Source organism: Nelumbo nucifera, chromosome 1 (genome assembly GCF_055504915.1).
Source record: "Nelumbo nucifera cultivar China Antique chromosome 1, China Antique-T2T, whole genome shotgun sequence".
Lineage (NCBI taxonomy): Eukaryota > Viridiplantae > Streptophyta > Magnoliopsida > Proteales > Nelumbonaceae > Nelumbo > Nelumbo nucifera.
The window spans coordinates 102,756,990-102,781,800 of NC_142649.1; the positions used below are offsets into that span (position 1 = coordinate 102,756,990).

The following is a 24,811-nucleotide window of genomic DNA, read 5'->3' on the forward strand; positions in this document are numbered from 1 at the left end:
TCATATCGGACATGATCCAACTTATTTGCAACCCAACAAAAAGCCCTCACGCCTTTTCGCGTCTCGTGCTTTTGAAACACCGGTGCGTGTTTTCTACCGTTATGGAAAATTGGACATTTTAGAATCTGCTGCTCGTACGGCTGTGGCCCAATTTGTACGGATGTATTCCCTCGAGAGTCGAGATTGGCACGTTATAATTTTGTACACAACCCTCTGCGAGTGGCACCGTAGCAGTAGCACGACGCCATTTGACTGACTACTTCTACAGTTCTACTAGTAGCTCGCCCTGCTGTGTATAATTAATGCTGAGCCACTGCCACCAAACCTTCACAAAAATCGAACACTGCAGCATTGTAACCTGTAACAGTGTAATTAATACTAGTTGACAATATTTTTATATTTGGTATCTCCCAGTCCCACGAGCTTCTCGCACCATATTTCAATTCCCTTCAACAGAGAAGGAACAGAAGCTTCGCTACCAGCACCTATTGCATCATAAATACTCGATCCCAGTCGACATGTCCTACCGACAGAATCGCCATGGCTTCATACGGCCCGCCAGACGTTGCCATGGAGCTTCATGCTCTCAACCGCGCCAAGCTTGTCCACTCGTTTCGTCAGTATCTCAAAGCTTCTTCTCTGCCTCTCTACGGTTTCATCCTCTTACAGGTTCCTTTTCCTTTTTTTCCTTCGTTCGGAATTTCGTCTTTTTGTCGGAAAGAAAATTCACTATGGTTTAAGTTCGTGTATTTAGTCAAATTTGTATTGATTGTCAGGGAGGCGAGGAGCATACACGGAATTGTTCGGACCATGTTCCTCTTTTTAGGTAAATGCAAAATTCTCTGTGGTATACTTCTTTTAATTTCAGAATTGGGTTTCAATTATTTAAGTTGCACTTATACAAATATACAAATTGATTGCTATGCATTTATGCTTGACAGTGAGTTGTATACTTGTATGCAATGTGTACTATAAATGAATTGATTAGGACAGATATAAGTGCAATATAATTTTCTATGGAAGATAATTTCAAGTATAAGAAATAAGCACATAGCAGCATGAACAATATTTACCATGATTATTACAAAATTGCGATGATTGATTTACCCATATAGTAATTTGATTTAATATGCCTTGTTTAATCTTAATAAAGAATTCAATCTTAGGGGCAAGTAATAACACGATGAAGCCAATTAATCACTATGTAGTTAGAATGTAATGGATACTTATGACCTCTATATTTAATACTATGCCACGTCTCTGCACATTTTGCCTTGTTTGCAATTGGAACAACATCAACTCATCCACAAAAATACTAAAGGACAAGGCACTTATTCTTGGGAGAATCATTTCAGGAATAAGATTAATGATTTTTATGATACTAGATGGAAATTCTGATTTCAATTAAACACAAGAATTGACACTTCTTTTTGTTTTCATGAATCTGTAAGAAGTTTCCATACATCAATATAGATCACATGGTTTTCTTCTTGAAGATAGACTTTAGTGTGCTATTAGTTTTGGGTTCTTGTCTTGGTAACTGATGCCAGATAGCTGTACTTTCCAAACTAAACCCTTGATATTCATTCTGCAGGCAGGAGAGCTACTTTGCGTATTTGTTTGGAGTAAGAGAGCCTGGTTTCTATGGAGCAATAGTAAGATTTCATTTTTTTTGGAAGTTCTTGATCTACGGGTGCTCTTTTATTTGTAGAGGACCATTACTTTGATATTTGATATTTGAAGTTCTTCCAGTTTGTTCTCTTGATGGCATCAATTCTGAATGTTTTTGGTTGCATAAGAAAAACATCTTTAGAAGACTTGAGGCATGAACAAGAATACAATAATATTTTCTTTGTCCTTTATAGGAATTTCTGTAGGTAACCAATGTAGGCAAGAACTTGAAACAAATTTATGAGTAATGCCTGTTGTTATACCATTTACATACTCTGTTTTTTCTTCTTATTATTATAAGGATGTATCCACCGGTAAATCCATTCTTTTTGCCCCGAGGTTAACTGAAGATTATGCCATTTGGTCAGGAAAGATAAAGCCCTTATCCTCATTTAAGGTAATGTAACCTTCACCCTCTGAGCTCTCTCTAGCTGAGCTTTTTGGTAATTCTTTATTATCAATAGTATTATCTACCATGTAATTAACACAATAAATAATTACAGGAAAGATATATGGTGAGCATGGTCTGCTACACTGGCGAAATTGGCCAAGTCCTGAAAAGTCATTACCGGGGTCCTGCAAAGCCTCTGCTGTATCTCTTATATGGGCTTAACACTGACAGCAATAGGTTCTCAAAACCTGCCGAATTTGAGGTGCTTTTATGTCTCTGCTGTTTCTCTTATATGGGTTTAACACTGACAGTATTATGTTCTCCAAACCTGCTGAATTTTAGGTGCTTTATGTCTCTGCCCTCTTCTTTTTGTAAACATATTATCCTATGACTGGTAATAGAACCAACAATTTAAGTCCTATGGGTAGAACATATAGTAAAAGTTAATTTGTTTTTATGATGCCTTACATATGGTATCCATTTCTATCTAACACATATACGTGACTAATTTGATATGCAGGAGCCTATGCCAAGTGTGACTCCATAGATCCATGAAGTTTTGATGCCTCTGAAATGTTTTTTTTTTTTTTTTTTTTTTCATTTTCTTGGTTTTTTTCCAACTAAAGAAATTGTGTGTTGACTAAGATCCATGTAAGATTATGGTGTGGTCTCTCCAGTTAAAGCAGCAAAAAAGAGCATCTACCGGACCTAATTGGGGATGTCCTCTCAGACTTTAAATGTTATACAGTTGTTATAGCAGACTTAGCCAGACTGTTTTCTATCATATTAAATCTTCCAAACTACTAAATAGACTTGACTACTTTTGTTTTCCTTTTAAGAAAACTTGTATTATTGTTTGTCATTGCTACAACAGTTCTTCTAAGCCTTGACATAGGTTGGTGGCATGTCTTAAGTCACTTGCAATTCAAAGCTGCCTGAGTTCTTCAGACAGAAAGTTGCAGTTCATTCCTAATGCTCCATAATTCAGTGATGACAATAGATATATTCTGAGATGTCTTGGACAGCCTCCAAGAAAGTGCCTTTCATGATCTCTGATAAGTTTTGATTGAATTATTTCAGGATTTTCTGTCAAGATTAGCTATCCATAGCATGCATTAACTGGATGTTGAAAAAGCCAACTGCTTTTATCAGATATCACTGTTTAATTTCTCAATAACAGTAGTTAAGCAATTAGGATTACTATTTCTATAATAAGGTTATCATTTTAGGAGGAGATTTTATGTTGTCATAGATTGCTAAAGATGCAAAATGATTCTGCAACCAGGGTATTGATGAATTTGATACAGATAGCACCACTCTTCACCCTATTTTGACTGAGAATCGTGTTTTCAAATCTGAATTGGAACTTGGCCTCATTAGATATGCAAATGATATAAGCTCAGCAGCTCATATTGAGGTATAATATTTTCATTTCACTCTTTTTTTTTTTATTTTTTATTTTTTAAAGTGTGCATACTTAGCTTATTCCGGATTATTTTAGGTGTACTTTCAGAGATTGGCAGTAAACATCTTGTTCCAATTTTAGGCGTTTTTGTTATTTTTGCTATGAACAAACATAGAAAAAAATGGACAAAACATTGTCTTTTAGTCTCAATGGAAAGACATCTTTAACATTTCTGGGAATATCTAGACAACTGTAAATTGGTTACTTTTATTATAATCTAATCTGCTCTTGAATTCTGTTAAAATAAGGACTGTAGAAGTAAGAGAAAGATGAGAATAAGAAGAAGAGAAGAAAATATAGAAGGAGAAGAATTCTGGTTCGAACAAGAGAGAATAATCCATCTCTCTAGTCGGCCAGGTTTAATTTATATGTTTCTATTCAAGAAGAAAAAGACTCCTTTGTCCCTACTTAAGTAAGGGACACAACTATTAATAGAACACACGAAGAAGTTTGGTAAAAAGTGATAGAGCAATTAAGAGATTTGGTCAACTTACTAACAGACATAAGGTTAAAAGGAAATTTGGGGACATGCAAAACTGAGGATAAAAATAAAGTGAAGCCTCATCCCCGTCTTGGTCAACTTACTATTCGAATCTGCCCTCCACCAATCTTCATCCCTGTCTTGAGATCCTGAAAACACACGAAGAAGGGTAAAAAGTGATAGAAAAATTAAGAGACTCGGTCAACTTACTAACATACATAAGGTTAAAAGGAAATTTGGGGACATACAAAACTAAGGATAAAGATAAAGGGTCCATGTTAACATTACCAACACCACAAATGGAGGATGTGGAACCATTAGCAAGAGTAACAGATTGTGATGTTGGGCACTGAGAGAGGGAGGATAACACACTTGGAGTTTCAATCATGTGATCGGAGGCTCCAGAGTCAATAATCCAGGGATTAGGTTTGGATGCCAGACAAGCCATACCTGAGTGTGCAAGAGTGGTTGTATTCTGTTGAGATGTGGCCTGAACAAACCTCTCATACTCATCATGGGGAACACTCATCATCTCCTTCCCGGGAACATCTGTGGATGTAGGGGGCATCTGATCAGCTGAATGGCTCTCCTGTCTAGAGCTATTATCACTGGTCACGGCATGATTGGCCCAAGTTGAAGGTGGACTATGCAAATCATAACAATAATTGATGGTATGTCCATCCATACCACAGTGTGTACATCTTCTCGGACTAGAACTACGTCCTCTGCCACAGATTCCTTTTGAATCTCGACTTCCAATACGGCCACCACCACGACTATACATAGGTCCACCACCACACAGTTCACTTGATGTATGGAATTGTTTGAGATTAGATGCAAAACAGAAAGTAAACAAACAAGAGAGGAAGAGAAGAGAGCTGCCGGCAATGAGTGTTAGAGAGTGAGAGTTTCGAACTTAACCTCACTCTAACACTCTAAACATTTTATTAAGGTGTTAATCTTTGATAAATTACAGAGAGGCTCTTGAGTGGGCAAAAAAATACAAAAACAGAACATTACAGAGTATGGGCCCAGAATAAGGCCCATAACAAAGAGAAACATAACATAACATGAAAAGACAGTCTATGGGCCATTCGGCCCATCTCCTCTACACTCCCCCTCAAGCTGAGCATAGATGTTAATCATGCCCAGCTTGCCAGTGTCATGTTGAAGTCTTTCCTTGGAAATGCCCTTGGTGAGAAAATCTGCCAATTGTCCTTCAGAAGTAATGAATGGAAGACACACTTCACCGGAGGAGACTCTTTCTCGAATAAAGTGTCGATCAACCTCAATATGTTTGGTTCGATCATGTTGTATCAGGTTGTGAGCAATGTTGATGGCAACCTGATTATCACAGTACAACATCATGGGTTTGTCATGATCAATCCCAAGTTCTTCCATTAAGGACCTTAGCCACAACAATTTCGAGACTCCATGTGCCATGGCTCTATACTCTGCTTTTGTGGAGGATCGGGCCACAACAGATTGTTTCTTACTCCTCCAAGAGACAACATTACCAGCCACCAGACTACAATACCCTGAAGTAGATCTTCTATCATCAATATTTCCAGCCCAATCAGCATCAGTATAGGCTTCAAGTTTCAGATGACCATGCTTGGTAAATAGAATTCCTTTTCCTGGAAAGCCTTTCTGATAGCACAAAATCCGTTATGCTGCTGCCATATGAGTATCTCTAGGAGCATGCATGAACTGGCTAATGCAACTGACATCATACGCAATATCTGGCCTAGTCATGCACAGGTACAAAAGCTTCCCAAGAAGTCTCTGAAAGATCTCTTTGTCTTCCAACAAAGTTCCATTCGAAGTTGAAAGTTTGTGACTCATATCAATGGGAGTTGCAGCTGGTCTTGCACCCAATTTTCCAGTTTCAGACAACAAATCAAGGACATATTTCCTTTGGGAAATAAGAATCCCATCCTTGGATCTGACAACTTCTATGCCAAGGAAGTATCTCAACTCCCCCAGATCCTTAATCTCAAATTCTGTACGGAGGAAAGACTTAAGGGCCAGAATGCCTGAGGCATCATCACCAGTCACTATAATGTCATCAACATACACAATGAGATCCACTTTACTTCACAAACAGAGTATGATCTGACTGTGTCTGAACATAGCCGAATTTAACAAGTGCAGCTCTAAATCTCTCAAACCAGGCTCTAGGAGATTGTTTGAGACCATAAAATGATTTCTTCAATTTACATACCTTTCCTTGCATATCTTTCCCATACATTCCTGGAGGAAGACACATGTAGACCTCCTCATGTAAGTCACCATTCAGAAATGCATTCTTTACATCTAACTGATAGAGAGGCCAATCAAAGTGAACTGCCAGAGATAAAAGAACCCTCACAGATGTCATCTTGGCAACAGGGGCAAAAGTCTCCAGGTAGTCAATCCCATATGTCTATGTGTAGCCTTTTGCAACAAGTCTGGCCTTGTACCTCTCAATAGTTCCATCAGCCCTGTATTTAATGGTAAAACCCACTTGCACCCAACTGGATCCTTCCTTTCAGGAAAATCCACCATCTCCCAAGTACCATTTGCATGTAGAGCATCCATTTCAGTCTTCATGGCATCTCTCCATTCTGGAATCCCAAGAGCTTTAGAGACAGACCTAGGAATGGGGTTAGAAGCAACAGAAGAGAGGTAGGCAAACTATGAAGGAGAAAGCAGGTCATAGGAAAGGTGTTTGGAAATGTAGTGTGCAGTACACTTCCGCTTCCCTTTCCTAACAGCAATGGGGACATCAAGGTCTGGGAAGGATGATTCCAAAGGAGCTGAAGCAGTACCTGTTATCTCATCTGTGATTGGGAATGTATGAGCCTCATCTGTTGTAAGGGAAATTACTTGCTCATTCCTGGATCTCTGCCTTTGATACACTTTGGGATTATGGGTAGGACGAGGAGGTAAAGAAATAGGGGCACTAGGACACGAGGTATGAAGTGATTGATCCTCCTTTGATTCATTTGGTGAGGATACAGGTTTGTCAAGAGACTCAACTGGGACAAGAAGAGGAAGAGCAAAAACTTGTGATAGACTCTCCCCCTGTGGACAATGTCCTTCCTGAGAGGAACCATAAAAAAGAGAAAGTTCATCAAAGGTAACATCCATAGAGACATGTCGGGTGCCAGTCTTTGGATCAAAACAACAATAACCCTTTTGTGTGGGGGAGTAACCAAGGAAGATGCATTTGTGGGCTTTCAGTTCAAACTTATGTCTCTGCACACTTGGAATGTGAACATAGCAGGTACAACCAAACACACAAAGAGGAATTGGGAAGAGATCATTGTCTGGATGAAGAGGACAGAAGGGGGATTTAAACCCTAAAACCCTGGATGGCATACGGTTTATGAGATAGGTAGCAGTAAGTACAACATCACCCCAAAATCTTGTGGGAACATGTGAGGCAAACAAAAGGCTCCTTGCAACTTCAACAATATGTCTATTTTTCCTCTCAGCAACTCCATTTTGTTCAAGGGGTTCTAACACAGGAGCTTTGATGAATAACCCCCATGTCAGAGAGATACAAGGATAAATTCTTCTCAAAATACTCTTTTGCATTGATCTGAAAACCTTAATTCTGGTATCAAATTGAGTTAAAACAAGCTCATGAAATTGCCTCACAAGTCTTGGGACTTCATCACGGGATTTCATTAAGTATATCCAAGTGAATCTAGAAAAGTCATCAATAAACAGGATAAAATATTTGTAACCCCCCATAGAGGATAAGTGGTAAGGCCCCCACACATCAGAGTGCACAATATGAAAAGGAAAAGATGATCTTTTAATTCTCACAGGGTAAATCTTTTCTACAATGCTTTGACAACTGACATGACTCACAATTGAGACTGGACACACTGACTCCCTTAAACAGTTTGGGAAACAAATGACTTAAAGCAGAAAAAGGTAAATGACCCAACCGACAATGACTCAACATAATTTAACTGACAGACTCTGGAAAAGTAGAACCAAAAGCAACATTCTTGGGATGATCATAGCATTGGCCAGGGGTGTCGAGCAAGTATATTCCATTCGCTTCATGGCCACTCCCAATCACCTTCTGAGACTTCAGGTCTTGAAACACACAGTGAGAAGGGAAAAATGTTACACAACAATTCAATGACTTGGTCAAGCTACTTACAGATAATAAGTTGGTATTTAATTTAGGTACATGAAGAGTGGAAGATAAGAGTAAGGAGTCTGTAGCCTTGACAGTTCCCTTGCCAGAAATAGGGGCAAGAGAACCATCAACTAAGGTGATTTTGTCACGACCAGGAAGTAAATCATATGAAACAAACAAAGTGGAAAGGTTGGTCATGTGATCAGAAGCACCTGAGTCTATGATCCAAGGGGTTTTGAGATTACCTGAGGTGGATGCATGGTTAGCAAATGCGGTGGTGGCTGGACTTCCAGAAGGGTTGGATGATGAAGTTACACCTTCAAGTTGGCTGATCATCTTTCCAAACTTCTCATATTCAGCTTTCATGGCTGCCAACTGTGCACTGGTAGACTCAACCTCTGTATCTGTGCTTGTGGCTGCATGTGCACTTCCTGTCTTTCTACTATCATTCTTCTTCTGGAATCTGATAGGAACAAGATTGGGATGCAATTTCCAACACTTGTCCTTTGTGTGTTTCGGCTTCTTACAATATTCACACACCACCTCCTTCTTTCCTATGCCACTGTGAGCTCCTGTAACCCCTTTGGGTTTAATTCCCATATTTGCAAAATGATCATTGATACTGACTCCTTGAACCTGCACTTGCCTCTTACTTTCTTCACTGCTGACCAAAGCATATGCTTGCGACAATGAAACATCTTCCTTGGACAAGATGTTTTGCTTTGTAATGTCATATTCAGAGTTCAACCCTGTCAAGAACTCAAAGACCCTATTCCTTTCAACCAATTTCCTGTATGTTTCAGCATCCTTGGGGGTATCCCATGTCACAACCTCTATAAATCAATCTCTTGCCATAGAGATTTCAGGGTTGAGAAGTATGCTGCAAGTGACTTCTCCCCCTGCCTTAGATTCTTCACATCACTTCTCAGTTTGTAGGCTCTGGCAATATTCAACTTATGGGAGTAAGTTTCTGCAACACTATCCTAGATTTCTTTAGCCGAGTTCATCCACAGATAATGTTGGCTAATTTGTGGCTGCATTGAGTTCACAAGCCACCCAATCACTGTGTAATTCTCCTGCACCCATTTCTCATAAGAGGAATCCTCTCTGGGGGAGCTTTCTTGCTCCCAGAGATAAACCCCCACTTTCCTCTACTGCAAATATGAATTTTTACGGATTGTGACCAGGCCAAATAATTGGTTCCATCCAGTTTAACTGTAGTTACAGCCAACAATGAATCAATTGTAGTTCCCAAATTATGTCCGTATTCAACAGTGCTCTTGTTCTCAATTTCTGAGAAGTCCATTATGTAACAGCTTCAATTAGGGTTTCGGAAAGCCTTCAAAAGTGACCTGATTTCAAAGAACTCAGATTGAGTTGAAATAATAGCAAACACAGCAACACACAAACTCAGTTCAGATCTAACATCCGTGAGAACCAAGTTCGGTGGTAGCACTTTCAAGGAGAAGAAACCCTGATTCAGCCTTCAAGGAACAATCAGCAGGCCTCCAAACAATATGTATTCTTGGTTCCCAACAATAATTTCCCAAGGAGAACAAAAAATACAGTCCACAGTACCTAAGAGGACTTTTTACAAACACTATGTATGCAACAGTCAACACTTCACTGTTAACCAGCAGAAATCACTTCAAGAACACTCCGTCTAGGTCCAGGAAGTAGCTGAACTAAAGTAGAGGCTTGTACCACTTAGTTTAGATCAGTTTTCAGCAGTTTGAAAGTCCAATAACAGCCGAACCACACTTCCAGAATAACCAAAAAATTTCTGAGTAGAATCAGTCCAGCAATAATGGGCTGAATGGAGGTGTGCTTTGAATGCTTTAACAGTCCTCCCAAATAACAAAATAACTCAGCAAAGAACTGAGAAAACAACTTACAGTATCTCTGGTTTGAACTTCAAACCAGGCCGAACACTTTGCTCTCTGAGCTAGCTTCGAAACCCCTTTTCTCTGATTTCAAATCAGGCTGAAAAACTTGCTCTCTGATTCTTCTTGGTCACCGAACCCTTCTCCAAGTGTATAGAAACTTGGGCACCCTCCAATGACCTCCAAGAACCAGGCGAATGACTGTAAACATTCAACCCTAGAACCTCCTCATGCAGTTGGCTGAACTAGAACCACATGAGGGACACTCCAAGCAATGACCCACTCTGATACCAAGTTGAAAAACAGTTCACTTGATGTATGGAACTGTTTGAGATTAGATGCAAAACAGAAACTAAACAAACAAGAGAGGAAGAGAAGAGAGCTGGCGGCAATGAGTGTTAGAGAGTGAGAGTTTCGAACTTAACCTCACTCTAACACTCTAAACATTTTATTAAGGTGTTAATCTTTGATAAATTACAGAGAGGCCCTTGAGTGGGCAGAAAAATACAAAAACAAAACATTACAGAGTATGGGCCCAGAATAAGGCCCATAACAAAGAGAAACATAACATAACATGAAAAGACAGTCTATGGGCCATTTGGCCCATCTCCTCTACAACCTCCAATACGGCCACCACCACGACTATACATAGGTCCACCACCACCACTACGACCATACACCGGTCCACTACCAATATGGCCAGATTGAGCTCTCCGAGCTCCACCTCTAACACCACGGCCCCTGGATACTGCAAAGGCTGACCTATCAGAGACACTAGAATTCTCGGTAGATCCAATAGAAATTCTCCTAAGCCGAGCAAACACCTCTTCTAAGGACGAGCTGATCCTCCTAGTATCTGTGCCCGCACTGGTTCATATTCAGACTTCAGCCCCACCAAAAATCTGGTCACATTTAGTTGTTCTCTCTGTTGTTGCTGAATTTTAACATCAAAGGTGAGGGGGTGATACACATTCAGCTCATTGCGAAGGTTTCTCATGCTAGCATAGTATTCCTCAAGACTCTGATTACCCTGTTGCAAATTAAAGTATTCTGGATACAACTGATATACTCTAGTTGTGTTGTCTTGTCCCAAATACAACTTCTTAGCATGGTCCCAAACTTCCTTGGCAGTATCAAGAGACATGAAATTCATACTAATCTTGGGTTCCATACTATTCCATAACCATGTGATAATCTGTGCATCTTCTTGTTCCCAATCACCATACTCATGAGATTCAGTAGAGGGTTTTTCTTCCATTATATGCTTCACTTTCTTCTTTGATTTAAGAAAGACTTCTACAGATTTCGCCCAAGGCACATAATTTTCTCCATTCAACTTGATAGAAGTCATCTGAACATTCAGGTAGTCGGTGGGAACCATCACACTAGTTTTACTTTCACTGTTGTCTCCCATGGCTGATTTTTTTTTTTTTTACTTTCTTATTTTGCCTCTCACCACACCACACTACACACTATACCACACTGCCCTCAGCACCAGTTGTTTCTGAATTCTTCACTCTCTACACCACAACCCTACTACACGACTACCTGAAAACTCACCACACTACTCGAAGATCACTCCCCCTTCAAACCACATTGAAATCTGCACAAACCCTAACACACTACAACCTGAATTTTCACCACCCAACTTGGAACACATCCACCATTTAATTCACACTGAAAAACTGCATAAAAATCATTTACCTAATCACCAGAAAGTCAAGCTGTACTCGACACTCCACTGCGTCACTCGAATCAGCGCTCTTCTCTTCATTGATTGGGGGGGGGCTTCCTACAAACCACTGCAAACACTCACGAACTGCATGGCTGGAGGCATAGAAACCTCCAAGGGAAGAGGGCGATAACTCTTTTTCAGCCCCTTTCCTTATCTCCAATTGATGACGAAGGAAAAATTAGAAAACCCTAGGCTGGATGCGTGAAGATCAGAATTCTGGGCAGATTCAATTTTCTCAACCTAGCTCTGATATCATATTATAATCTAATCTGCTCTTGGATTCTGTTAAAATAAGGTCTGTAGAAGTAAGAGAAAGATGAGAAGAAGAAGAAGAAGGAGAAGAGAAGAAAATAGAAAAGGAGAAGAATTCTGGTTCGAACAAGAGAGAATAATCCATCTCTCTAGTTGGCCAGGTTTAATTTATATGTTTCTATTCAAGAACAAAAAGACTCCTTTGTCCCTACTTAAGTAAGGGACACAAGTCACACAACTACTAATAGAACATTACACATCAGCAACTTAAACATAAATATAAAGACTAAAATACCCCTACACAGTTGACATTAACAACTTTCTTTTTTGATATTACCAAATTTGCATGGGGAAGGCAAAATATTCCAGGCAATTCCAAATTCTTTACATTTCCAAAATATGTATGGTAAATATAGAATGTTGCTTAGTGAGACCTTCTGGTAAATTTCTAATGTTTGGTGGACCTATACTTATATCTCGAAGTTTCTTCTAAAGGAAATACAAATATTGATTTATCACAATTAAAATGATGTCAAAAGAAAAATAGGAAAAATTCTCATGGCAAACCACCACAATAGGAACTCTCTATTACTAAACTACTCCTCAAAGAAAGAGAAACAGAACCTATTTCAGGTCTCTTAATCTAAATCATTATCTTCTATTTGCACTATCTAAAATCAGTAGGATCCAAAAGAAATTGTGTACTAAAAATATTTACTAGTCCCCTTACTTGTCACCACTCTTCTTTTCCTTTGTATGGGACTATGGGGGCTGGGAAACATCTCAATTAAATGTTTTTCAAAAGGACCTGCAATTTGGTGACCATCCCACATTAGTCTTGCGTCATCATCATTCTTCTTCTTCTTTTTGGAGGAGATTTACCTTGATTTTCAAGTCCCAGTTGATTAGATATGAATGAGCAAAAGGCTGTGGGCAGTGGAAACTGATTCCCTGTCAGCGACAAACTGACAACATTGTGAATAAGTTGATACAATTGGTGGTGCTTTTGTCCAGAGTAAGAAATATAAAGAACCACAATGAAGATTAAATCATGATTTGCTGAGGGAATATAGTTCCTGGAACTCTTATCTATAAGATGTTGAGATTGTGGATGCTAGTGCTAGAATGATGGTTTAATCTTTACCACAGCTAAGCTCAGGAATGAATCCCCTATCAGATTCTACAGTTTCGTCATTATGTTCAGAGCATCACTGAACCTGAACTGTCACATCAAGCATGTGGTACTTTAACAACATGGAAGGAGTGTCTGTCTTTTAGCCTCTTTAATATAAATACATACGTATACGTTGGCTACTCCAATCCTGTTTCATCATTCCACTCTACCAAGATCCATATCTTCTATTAGTTTTTGTTTCAGATCTTTTTTCAACACTTCCACCTACATCCTTGTTGATTTTCTCATAGCTCTTTCACAATCACCTTATTTGTTCATTGGTGGTCTTTGTATATGTACATATCATCATCAATCTATGCTATCAGAGCCCATATCTTTTGTTAATTTTTGTGGCCTTGGATCTTTTCCCAGCACTTCCACCCAAATCCTTGTTGGTCTTCTCTTAGCTCTTTCACAACCACCTTATTGGTTCATTGGTGCTCTTTCATGCATGCCATCTTGATTGACAACCATGTTCCCATGCTTCCCATTACTAGTTCTGTCCTACTCTTGTTATGTATCCATGTGAACATCCTTGTCTCAACAAATACTCTCAAACTTGATCCTTCATATCAGCCTCTCCTGTTTCAGCATATTCTGCTCTTATTTCCCTTCCCAGTTAGTAGTCTAGCTTGATAATTTTTCATGTCGTCCCCTTTTAATTCTATATTCCACGGTATTTTTAATGTTAAAAACCATTCCTTTGGGTTCCTAACAAAAATAATTCTATACTTCATTTCACTGATATGCTAAAAACAGAGAGGGAAGCATTTGTAGGAAATCTTAGGAACTCAAGAATCCAAGTTTGTGTTCTGTGGAAATCATTATTCAGTTATATTTGTTGTTAATGAAGTTATTATAGCCAATGGGCCTAATGTAACAACATGGAGTATTACCATGGTTAGAGCATGAATAAAGTTCTTTTGTATTGGATCTTTGTGGGTTTGGGTCCAGGTTTGATTTGAACGAGGCATTCTATATCGGATCTGAGACGGGTTCTGCTTGGATTCATATCAGGCCTTCTATCTTGATATCTATGTCAAGTTTCTTCCATTTTATCAACTCATGCATTAAGGATTGGTTTCACTCCAATGCCAAATCCATTCTACACATCCAAGTCAACATCAACCCAGGAAAACATAACTTAGTGAACAGATTTAAGGGTTGGGCTGAATCTTAGCCCTCTTCATTCATGCCTTAACTGTAGTTAATCTAATTTCACTTTTTAAGGCAAAGAGGGTAAATTGAAATCAAGTAACCCCTCGTATTAAGCCCATAATATTCAATTATTGATTATGATGTTAGGCACTTAGGCTTATTAAGCTTGCAATTTTTGCACAGGTTATGCAGAAGACAAAAGTTGGCATGAAAGAATATCGACTGGAGATGATATTTCTACATCATATATACATGCACGGTGGTTGTAGACAGTGTTCCTATACTTGTATATGTGCTACAGGAGAAAACAGGTGCCTTCCAATTTCATTCATTTTTTAGATGCCCTTATCATATAGTATGAAGTATTTTGGGCAGAGAGTTTTATCTGTGATTTGTAGACAAAGCACTTTCCTTAGTAAATGATTTGCATTACAGATTCACTTCCCTTGGGTAATGGCCCTTTTATGCACTTCCCTTGTTAATTTAGAGAATGTGGTTCAAAAGCTTCACAGGAGGAGGAATACCCTACACTCATGCCTGACAGTCAGTTTGTATTAAAAAAAAACTCAGTATAAAGTTTAAAGAAGAATTGTAAATTTAGCCTCCTACAATAACCATTGGAAATTCACTGGCAGTAACATAACTAAAATATTCATATTGAATAGTGATCATTGAAATTCTCATGACTAATGGGCATCGGAGTCGATCAGCAAAAAGTAGACTTTGGACCATCTAGAGAAGAATTCTTACCATCCAGGGCCAAGGTACAGACAGATGCAACTAAGTGGTATCTTTGACAGGTATTGTGGACACACTACCTCTAATAGATATTCGAGATGATGGAGCCCTTGTCACTGGTGAGATTTGGTGCTTCTTTAAACAAGACAAGCCAGTAGACTTGGAGGGAGCACTTGAGACTGGTGCATGTGGCACTCCTATAACGAGTAATCCTTGAATTTTGTGAATTTTATGAAGGCACACACTTACACACAGACAGAGGCACAAAATAACCCCCATTTTCTCCTATCCAATCACTGCTCCATCTTTGCATGATTGCTGAGCAAGTAAACAGTGGGAGCTGAGAACAACTAAATGCCATTTAATGGGGGTTATATACGGGCACCATTCTGCACCACATGGTTAGCAGGGCATTGGGTTCTGAATGTCCACATGTGTGGCCTAACTACTTCCTGAAGAAAGTTCATGACAAACGAAGTTTTACATCAATGTGATTATATTGCATGAAAGGTTCAATAAGGTGAACTATGCCAATTCTTTTGATGACTCATGAATAAGAAACTATGCCAGGCTGCAATTTGAATTTGTCTGACTTATGTTGCTTTGGCTCTACATAAAAAACACAAGTTTATAAACATGCAGTCTGTGCTGGTTAAGAGAAATGGTTCTAGTGTTGACAAAACCATTAAAGTGAAACTTTGATTTATTTAGAAACTTACGTTTTGAGAAATACCAATCTAACTTTTCTTTTGACATTTCTTAATCTCATCTAGTCTCTGTTATACATGTCTATGTAGTAGCTCGCAGATGACATTGCCAATGCATGTTTTGTTGATGCCAGTATGCCATAATTTTTGCATAAAAGACAAATTTGGTTGCATGTAGAAGGAGAACTAATGTGAGGTTTCACTTTTGGGTGTTTTATTTCAGCTCCATTATTCACTATGGCCATGCTGCTGCTCCAAATGACAGGGTATGCAGATTAAAATATTCTTTGTACACGACTATTGTTTCAGATATTCATGATCAACTCCATAATGTCCTCAAATCTCAGTTCCATTTTATGATATTCTTTGTTTTATGTTCCCAAATAAATCATATTGATAACTGTTCTTCATGGAATCCATGAATGTAAAACCTTGGCAAAGTTATTCTATTATGCTTCTAAGGGTCTTTAAGCCAGCTGCACAGGGGTGTTCTGCCAAATTGGCAGTCCAGATTAACAATTAGCCACATGTAAACATGCTTATTAGATGCCCTTGTGCATCTAAACTTCTATTTTTGCACTTCTACCAGTTAACTTTTCCGAAATTTTAAGCAGATATGAGAGCAAAAATGACCTTTTCATGCCATATGGAAAACTTTCCACATTAAAGGGGTGAGTTGGAGATCTTGTAAATATTTTTGGGTGCTACCTTTAGTTGCTACATGTAAAAACGTGCAAAAGAATAACTCTAAACCTTGTGTTCTTTTTTATGCATAGAAAAGGTTATTGGCCTTAAATGGCATTTAATGTTTGGACAATTACTGACTGCTTAAGATGCAGTATTTTGTGATGGCATTTGTTTGGCCTACATTTTTGGTAGTATCCTCTTAACATGTCAAAGCAGTTCTCTCTCTCTCTTATATGGCTCACTCTTTTCCTTGATCCTTTTACAGATCTGGATTCTGCTATTTTTACTTGTGAACTAAAGTGGTTTGACTTCTGTTCTTTTTCATTTTCCTATTTTTTCTGAAAAAACAAACATGAGAACATTAAATCAGTCCCAACCAGGGGGTGTTATATCATATATGTTACATCATATTTTGAATAGACTGGACAAAACAATGGTAAAATTGGTCATGCATACCATTTTATATTCAGAACACTGAAAGCTTTATCCTCTTAGTTTCATCTTTGATTTAGCTTGCCTTTTTCTAATGGCAGACTCTGGAAGATGGTGACATGGCCCTTATGGATATGGGAGCAGAATACCATTTTTATGCTTCTGATATCTCATGCTCCCTGTGAGTTCTTGTCTTCTTTCATTATTCCTCTATACTGTCTTCTCTAATATATAAATTATCAAGCAAAGGCATGCCTGACATTTTGTTTTGATGTAAGGGGTGAAATCCTTGTATATGTTCATTAATACCTTTCCTTACATCTTCGTAATCCTAAAAAGTTATAGCAAGAGAACTAGTGGCCCTTATTGGATTTTCAGCGGTCAATAATGTGCCCATGTAAGACGAAGTGATGCAAAATTTGAACCCATGCAAGGATATTTTCTGACAAATTTAAAACAATCTCTAGTTGGAAAGAAACCCAACACATACAGCGTATAAATTTGGGATGAGACAAATTGGAGGATCATCTGTGAGATAAAACCTTCTCTATACTCATAATGTAAGACTTGTTAATGGTAATATCTAGCTTTAAGTAAACTGATTTTGGAAATAAAAAGCATACATATCTGGGAACTTATTAAGCAAGTGCTCGATCAGCATCTAGCCCATCTCAAAACATATCTTATGCCCTACACATTTTCTTGATCAACTGTTCTTGAGGTCTTACTAAATAGAAAATAATAGAGTAAGAAGACAATGAAGTAAAGAAAGATTCTTCCCCGATAATATCAACTGAGTGCACCTAGCATCCTATCCTCCACCAAAACAACATACATACATCTCCCCCCCCCCCCCCCCCCCCCCCCCCAAAAAAAAAAAAAAAAAAAAACAGCCACTAACCCAGGGGATCAAGCCCTAATGCACTTCTTTTTTTTGTTTATTAACTACTGTTGCATGAGCTCCCCTAAGTGGATGAAGTATCTATGTCAGGCATGTTCCTGATTCTGACAATTCATGAATTCTTGATGCTTCAACATAACATTTTCCTTACTTGCTCATTTGACATAAATTAAATAACAAATACAAAATTAAATATGATGATGGGTCTAGTGAGCAACTTTACTCTCCCTTCTCATCCTTGTCTCTGACAAGACAGTCTCCATCCTAAACTCGATCGAGCGAGTCCGGGGAGACCAATACCCACCGAAAAAGTGTTATGGCTTCTGATAGTTCACGATGTTTGGCTTCTCAGAGTTGGGCGAAGCGACAGTTCGGATAACTCCGACGGGTTGACGTGTTTGTGTTGGTGAGCTCGGAGTAAAGGAAAGGGAGTGTTGTCTGAGGAGGTGTTTGGTCGGGGAGATTGAAGGGGAATTTCTCTGGTCGAAGGATTTGCGGCTTCAGGTTTTGAGATTGTGCAACTGCAGTACAGAACCGGAGTTCAGGCAGTTAGCAGGTGGCCGCGTTTTGGTTATCCTAGAATCGGAACTTGAGGTTATCCGGTTGGTGGGAAAGAGCCCGTTCCGGCTCGGAGGAAGAACCTTAACACTTTTTCGGTGGGATCCGGGGCTGGAGAAGGAAAAAGCTGTGTGGGGAACCCAGCGGTCGCGAATCCAGGTTTTTGGGCTCCCACTCCATGCCTGGAGCTTGGAAATGTTTAGGGAGCTCGGAAACGCCGTCGGTGGCTGCTTTGCAGGTGTGGCAGAGGATAACCTCTGTTGGACGGACCTCGAAGCAATGAGGTTTCTGATTAGGTGGACAGCGATGAAAGAAGAGGAAAACAATTGGGATTCCAACCCGCAGCCGTATACTATGTCCATCTCTGGGAGAAAGTCATACCCTGCTCCGACATGTGAGACTGGTGTTGGGGTGAGGGTGGGCGTTTCCTCAGGGGCGGGGTTTGAGAGGTTCTCCCCAAGCGGAAACACCATAAAAGGAGGAGAAATAGAAAGAAACGGCGGGTTTGAGCGCGAGGGACTGGTACAGAGGAAAAGGGAAGGGAGACTCTGTCGGTGCCGGTGCCTTTAGTTTCTGAAACAGAGGTTTGCGTCCCAAGTCAATTAGAAACGGGAGGCGGGATTCCTTTGTTGTTTCCGGCCCCAGACGGAATCTCGCTGGATATGGTGCCATCGGAGGTAAGGGCGCCGGTGAATCCAGGAACAACAAAGGTTTCTGTTCAAGACTGGGTGGGTGACTCAATTTTCAAAAGTCTTTTGAGCGGGGAAGCCTCAAATTTCGATTCCCGACTTGGAGCCTGGGCCGACCTTTATGGGTCAACCTAATCATGGGCTGGGCCTGCCTCGGGCCGCTTAAAGCCCAAATTTCCGATGGGCTCTCAAGGGCTTTTCCCTTTGAGCTCCATTTGGCATAGATTTGAGGCTATCAAAGATACTGCATGTGGAGGTGGCAGTTGTGAAGCTCAAACCAGTAACGACACCATTGCAAAGTCCATGCTTACCAATTTTTCGGTTAGGTTTTCAGTCTCCACAAGCTCTCCGGCCACAAGAGAGCCTCTTAATGATGGGGCTCGGGTGAGTGGACCCCTATCGGAAGTTCAAGAAGAGGATGCTGTATCGGCACAGGTGGGCGTTGATGAGCAGGTGGAAAAAAGCGATGCGCTTTGGGAGTTTCTTGGGGTGTCTATCCTAGGAGACCAAGAGACCAGCGTCCGAGATTGGCTTAAAGATAAGTTTTCTGAGGAGTTGAAGATTCATCCCTCTGGGCTTGATCCTTCTCTCGAGACTGATACAGAAGTGGGGTCAGAAAGCTCGTGGTCGGACTACATGTCTGATTCTTCGTCATTTCCGCTCGGGGTTAGAAAGTACAAGTTTCTGGTGGACTGCTACCACCTGCCGGTTGCTGATCCTCCTTCCCGTGGGACTCGTAGCGCCAGAGGGAGAGGTAGAAGAGGCAGAGGCAGAACCGCAGAAGGTTTTAGTGTTCACTAGTGAGTTTTTGCTTTGTCATGGTTCAGGGGGTGTTTTTGGGCCTCTGTAGGTAGGTTAGCTGAGGTCTCTAGGTTGGGGTGCTGTTTGTGGGAGGTCTTGTTCGTGCATTCTCAGGCCCGCTCGTTTGTTTTGTTGGAGTGGCTTGTGGGATCTGTTTTGCCCCTGTTTTTTTCTTTTTCTTTTCGCATACATCTTGTATACTCTGTTTTCTTTTTAATAAATTTACCTTATCTTACTCAGAAAAATAACAAATATAAAATTCTAGACCATTTTTATAGGTATATAATATCAGAATTTGAAAAAATAGACTATGTTAATAATTTATGGTTGCAGTAGTGCATTGACCAGTTGAACTATGGGGTCTGGTTATAGTTTTGGGTAAAGTTGATCTTGAATAGCTCTCTTCCGTGTATAATCTTGCTAGGTCCATATCAAATGAATCTTCCTTTGACTTAATCACCACTGCTATCTGAAACCACTCCAAGCATGTCATGGCTAATCTATGAAATCTCGAGTTACATGATAAATTAAGAAGCTTCATTAATAATTACAACTATATTGGGATTATTGGTAATGGAGTAACCATAACCCTGATGGGCTAGAAAAAAATTTCGATTTTAGGATTTAATATCTGGGTTGGTAAAATGTGCACTGGGAAAATGTGAGACCTGCTTTGCCATATTAAATTTGTTCCTGATAACTTACTGCTCACTCAGTCCAATTCAATGTACTTCTACCAAGATTGATATATTTACTGGCTAACAATCATAACTGGTTAACATTCTATCTTCATGTAGGTAAATGGAAAATTCAATGATGATCAACGTCTCGTATATAATGTAAGTGCATTGCTTCTTGTCCAGTTGTCAATGTTGTGCATTACAGAACATGAAGAGTAACTTTTTTGTTTCAAGTTAGATGCTTTATTTGGTAGTTATCCAATGCTTCTAATTTGTTGATTTATATTTTCTGTTTGGGTTTTGTATTCTTTTCCAATTAGATTCAGATGGTGATGGAAAGGTATTGCCTAACTTATGACAAGTTGGAAAATATCATTTTGCTAGCACATTGGTTGCCTAACCTCCTATCACCATTTGGTCACAATTAGATTAGTGAATGAGAAACTAAAGCACCTGGGTTTAGGTGTACTAAGTCATTTCTTATTTATTTTGTTCTGTTCAACAAGTTAAATGTCTTATTCACAATTTCTCAGGCAGTTCTGAAGGCTCATAATGAGGTTATGTCTGCAATAAAGGACGGAGTAAGCTGGATTGACATGCACAAGTATGGTTTTGTACATCTTAATTTTTCATCCTTCATCTTTATAGTATCTATAAGTATAATATAAGTGCTTACAAATGATACTTGCATTCGTTGCTCTGATGCTTCTCTTTTTCTTTGTAAAATTGTTGAGTATCTTTTATCATTTTTTTGGGTCAAGGTTATCAAGCATCAGAGTTGCAGAGTGGTGATATTTACATTTATGATATAAAATGAATGCTAGTTTGCACATGTATGGAGTTTGAGATCTCTATCATTAGGAACCTTGGTTCATCTGCCTGTGATTGCATTATCATTTTGAGTGGAACATCATAGTTACCATAACTTTGAGTTTAGCTGCGTAAATTAATGTTTTGTTAATGATATTCCATATTTAATTCCGATGCAAAACAGATTAGCTGAGCGGCATATTTTGGAGTCCTTGGTAGAGGGAGGAATTCTCATCGGGTATGAGTCTTTTGCATGAGAAATACTTAGAATGATCAAGTATCAGCATGTAATAGAATTTTTTTTATTGGTAAGCATGTGATAGAAGCATAAAATTGATATTCCTTCCAGGAAGGTTGATGATATGATGGAAGAAAGATTGGGTGTCATCTTCATGCCCCATGGCATAGGACATTTCCTTGGGATTGATGCTCATGATCCAGGAGGTTATCCTCAGGTCAGTCATTTCTTTGATTGAGGTGTTGTGTGGTATGGCACAAGAGAGTCTTAATGTTAGCTTGTAATGTTTTTGCCTTCACCCAATTGATGATCTGAACTGTTTTTTTCTCACTCTTTTAGGGGATAGAGAGACCAACAGAACCTGGGCTCAGGGCATTGCGGACAGCTAGACAACTCAAAGAAGGCATGGTTAGTCAGATAATAAGATTTTTTATTGATATCTAGTATTCTTTGGTCTCTTTTAACACTTAAAAAGAAGTGCAGTGTAATCTAGAACATCTTTACCGAATATACATGTGGCCAGTTCCCATTTGCCAAGTTTTATACACCTCTAGGCACCATCATGTTTTTTATGATTCCTCTGGGGTTGAAAATATCTTAAGTTTAGGAGCAAATCTCCTAGATACCAAGTCAGATTCTATCCACATGAATTACAAAACTTGTGGTTATGATGTTATACATGGTTAAAGTGTTAATAAATTCAGAGATGCATATTTTGATTAGTGACTTTTCCACTAAGAACTCTGTTCTGATGTGATGTAATTGCAGATAAATATGCCAAAATTTCCCAATGTGTTTGTGTATAAAATTTTATCAGGACCTATATATAGGCCAAAGTACATAATGCCTTGCCTGTGAATCATTACACTGCACCACACTAATTACAATCACAAGCAAAAGAGCATCAAATTGAAATTGCTTATTCTTTTGCTTTACTTTAACTGCAGGTGGTTACAGTTTCACCAGGTTGCTATTTTAATGATGTTCTCCTAACATCAGCAGTGAATAATCAGAACATGTCTAAGTTCATCAATAGTGACATGATTGCACGGTTTAGACAATTTGGTGGTGTCCGAATTGAAAGTAGTGTAGTATGTATCTCTCTTAACTGAATCTATGATCAATCTCACTGGCGTTTTATAGGTTGGATTAACAGATTTAAGAATGAAAAAATAGCAAGATTGATTATGGTTTCAAGCATTGGTTGACAGATGAATACAAAAAATAGAAAAATAAAATTAATGTTGTCAGACTCAGGCCTGACAAAAACCAGAAAACTCGCTGGGTCATGGGTTGACAGTTTAACCGTTTGTTAGATCATTCAACCTAGGAAAATAATTAAAAAAACAGGGGCATGGAATTTTCATCTGTCGCCTATTTACCAGTTGAAACTGGGTCTGATTTGAGTCTGACAATACTGGATAAAATCTTTTTGTTTGGGACTAGCAGTTAGGAGAATTGGTGAAACCACATTTAGTAGTTTGAAGAAATTCATCAAATGGAACCTTAATACAAGTTTCTGTTTGTTCAGCATGTAACATCTAATGGATGTGAAAACCTCACCCACCTGCCTCGAGAAACATGGGAAATTGAATCCGTCATGGCAGGAGCATCCTGGCCTTTGGACAATGAAACAATCCTGAAATATCAGAATACTGGCCTTTCATCTACAACATCAAAGGAAGATCCTAAAATGGGCCTTTCATCTGCGACACTGGAGGAAGAATCAGCAACTGCCCAATTGGAGAAGAATGAAATTTCATCCTCAACATCGGAGGGAACTCTCACTACTACCGAGTAGCAAGCTGAACCCCTTGACGCAATATTGAAGTTGTATCAGCCACCAAATCTTTTTTGTAACTGTTGTGTGTCACTTTTTTCTTGGATTCTGGATCCGGAGGCATTCTGTTTTATTTCTTACTGTTAATTTGAGCATTCCTTGCATGGAAAGCTGTAATGGGCAACAAGAAAAGGAAAAGATTAGCATGTTTTAGTACACCACCAGCACAAATTAGGGAAAATGACGGTTCAGCTCAGGGTCAGTGTTTATACGCTCAAAGTACATTTTGGGTAGGTGTCAGTTTGGAATTGATATTAATTCACGGGCGGATTTAGGTGTATAGAATGTGGGTTTTGACCTTTCAAATGTTTAAGGTTTTGCAGTGAAAATCAGAAATCTACATTGGGCCTATCTGTAGAAAATCAGAAATCTACATTGGGCCTGTCCGTATTTTTCCACACAAATTAGGGAGAATGATCAATCAGTTATAGTCCCATAGTACAGGGGGAGTGCATCTGACTATGAATTGATGATTTATAAGGGGGAGAGGGCTAATTCTGCATCGGGTGTATCCGTAGTCCGCACAAATTATTGTCTGACTCCGGAATTTATACGCGAACAGGCAAAATAAAAGGTGACTTTCCAATTTCCTGTCTATCATTTCTCCCCTCGAATCCTCCTTGATGTAAAACGGCCAACTGTCGCACTTGACGTACTTTGTTGACATTCCTCGACAAGGACAAACGGTTTGATGTGATGCTGGGCCCATCGTTGCCGATCAGACCTTCCACCGTTACATGATGGATTGCAAGTGTCTTTAGATTTTTGGACAGAGATGACGATGTAGGGTCAGTCAGAGTGGGATATGGTATTATGGTTGATTATATTCCAATCCAAAGTCAGAAGCGTTCTCCTCACGTGGGGACCCCCTTATTATGTTCCGCCCCTTAGTTGATTAGATTCCAATCTGATGGGAGGCTTTATCTTCAGTTTTTCTTCCAATGAACATTCTTTTAGAACTCCATGTCTTTCTTGAAATGCTCGAGTTTGTGTTAAATTATGTCACTCAATCTGCATTATCAATAAAGCATCTCGAATAGCTAGCTATATTTGTGTCTAAAAATTGTAAGGCATGACACATGTTGGTAACTTTCGGTGAAATATCTTCATGTTATTAGAGTTTTGAGAAACTCTTGTTGCCTTCTTTAAGAAACATGCTATCTTGTGGATTTTCTTTTACATGTCAAGATCTGATAGTTATATTAACCCAGTTCTCCATCTTAATTTTTAACATGCCATCTCCGTTTCTGCTCTTGCGTAGATTTTGTGAAAATCCACGCTGACACGAATAGGAAATGGACGGCTTCCATAAAGATGAAGAACTAGATGAAATTAAAACTGCAATAGAGAAACTCAAGCAGACCATAACAAGGAAATGA

The 24,811-nt window shown here is 39.2% G+C and overlaps 1 pseudogene across 1 annotated transcript; it reads left to right on the plus strand.

The window, feature by feature from the left end:
• Positions 1-415: 415 nt before the first annotated feature.
• Positions 416-23,542, plus strand: LOC104611917 (uncharacterized; annotated as a pseudogene). The gene is made up of 16 exons (XR_016077865.1): positions 416-669; positions 777-826; positions 1,595-1,655; positions 1,973-2,068; positions 2,175-2,324; positions 3,348-3,479; positions 14,535-14,662; positions 16,020-16,062; positions 17,017-17,100; positions 20,662-20,703; positions 21,078-21,148; positions 21,539-21,592; positions 21,704-21,809; positions 21,932-22,000; positions 22,540-22,683; positions 23,124-23,542. The product of XR_016077865.1 is annotated as an uncharacterized LOC104611917 (transcript).
• Positions 23,543-24,811: the final 1,269 nt, after the last annotated feature.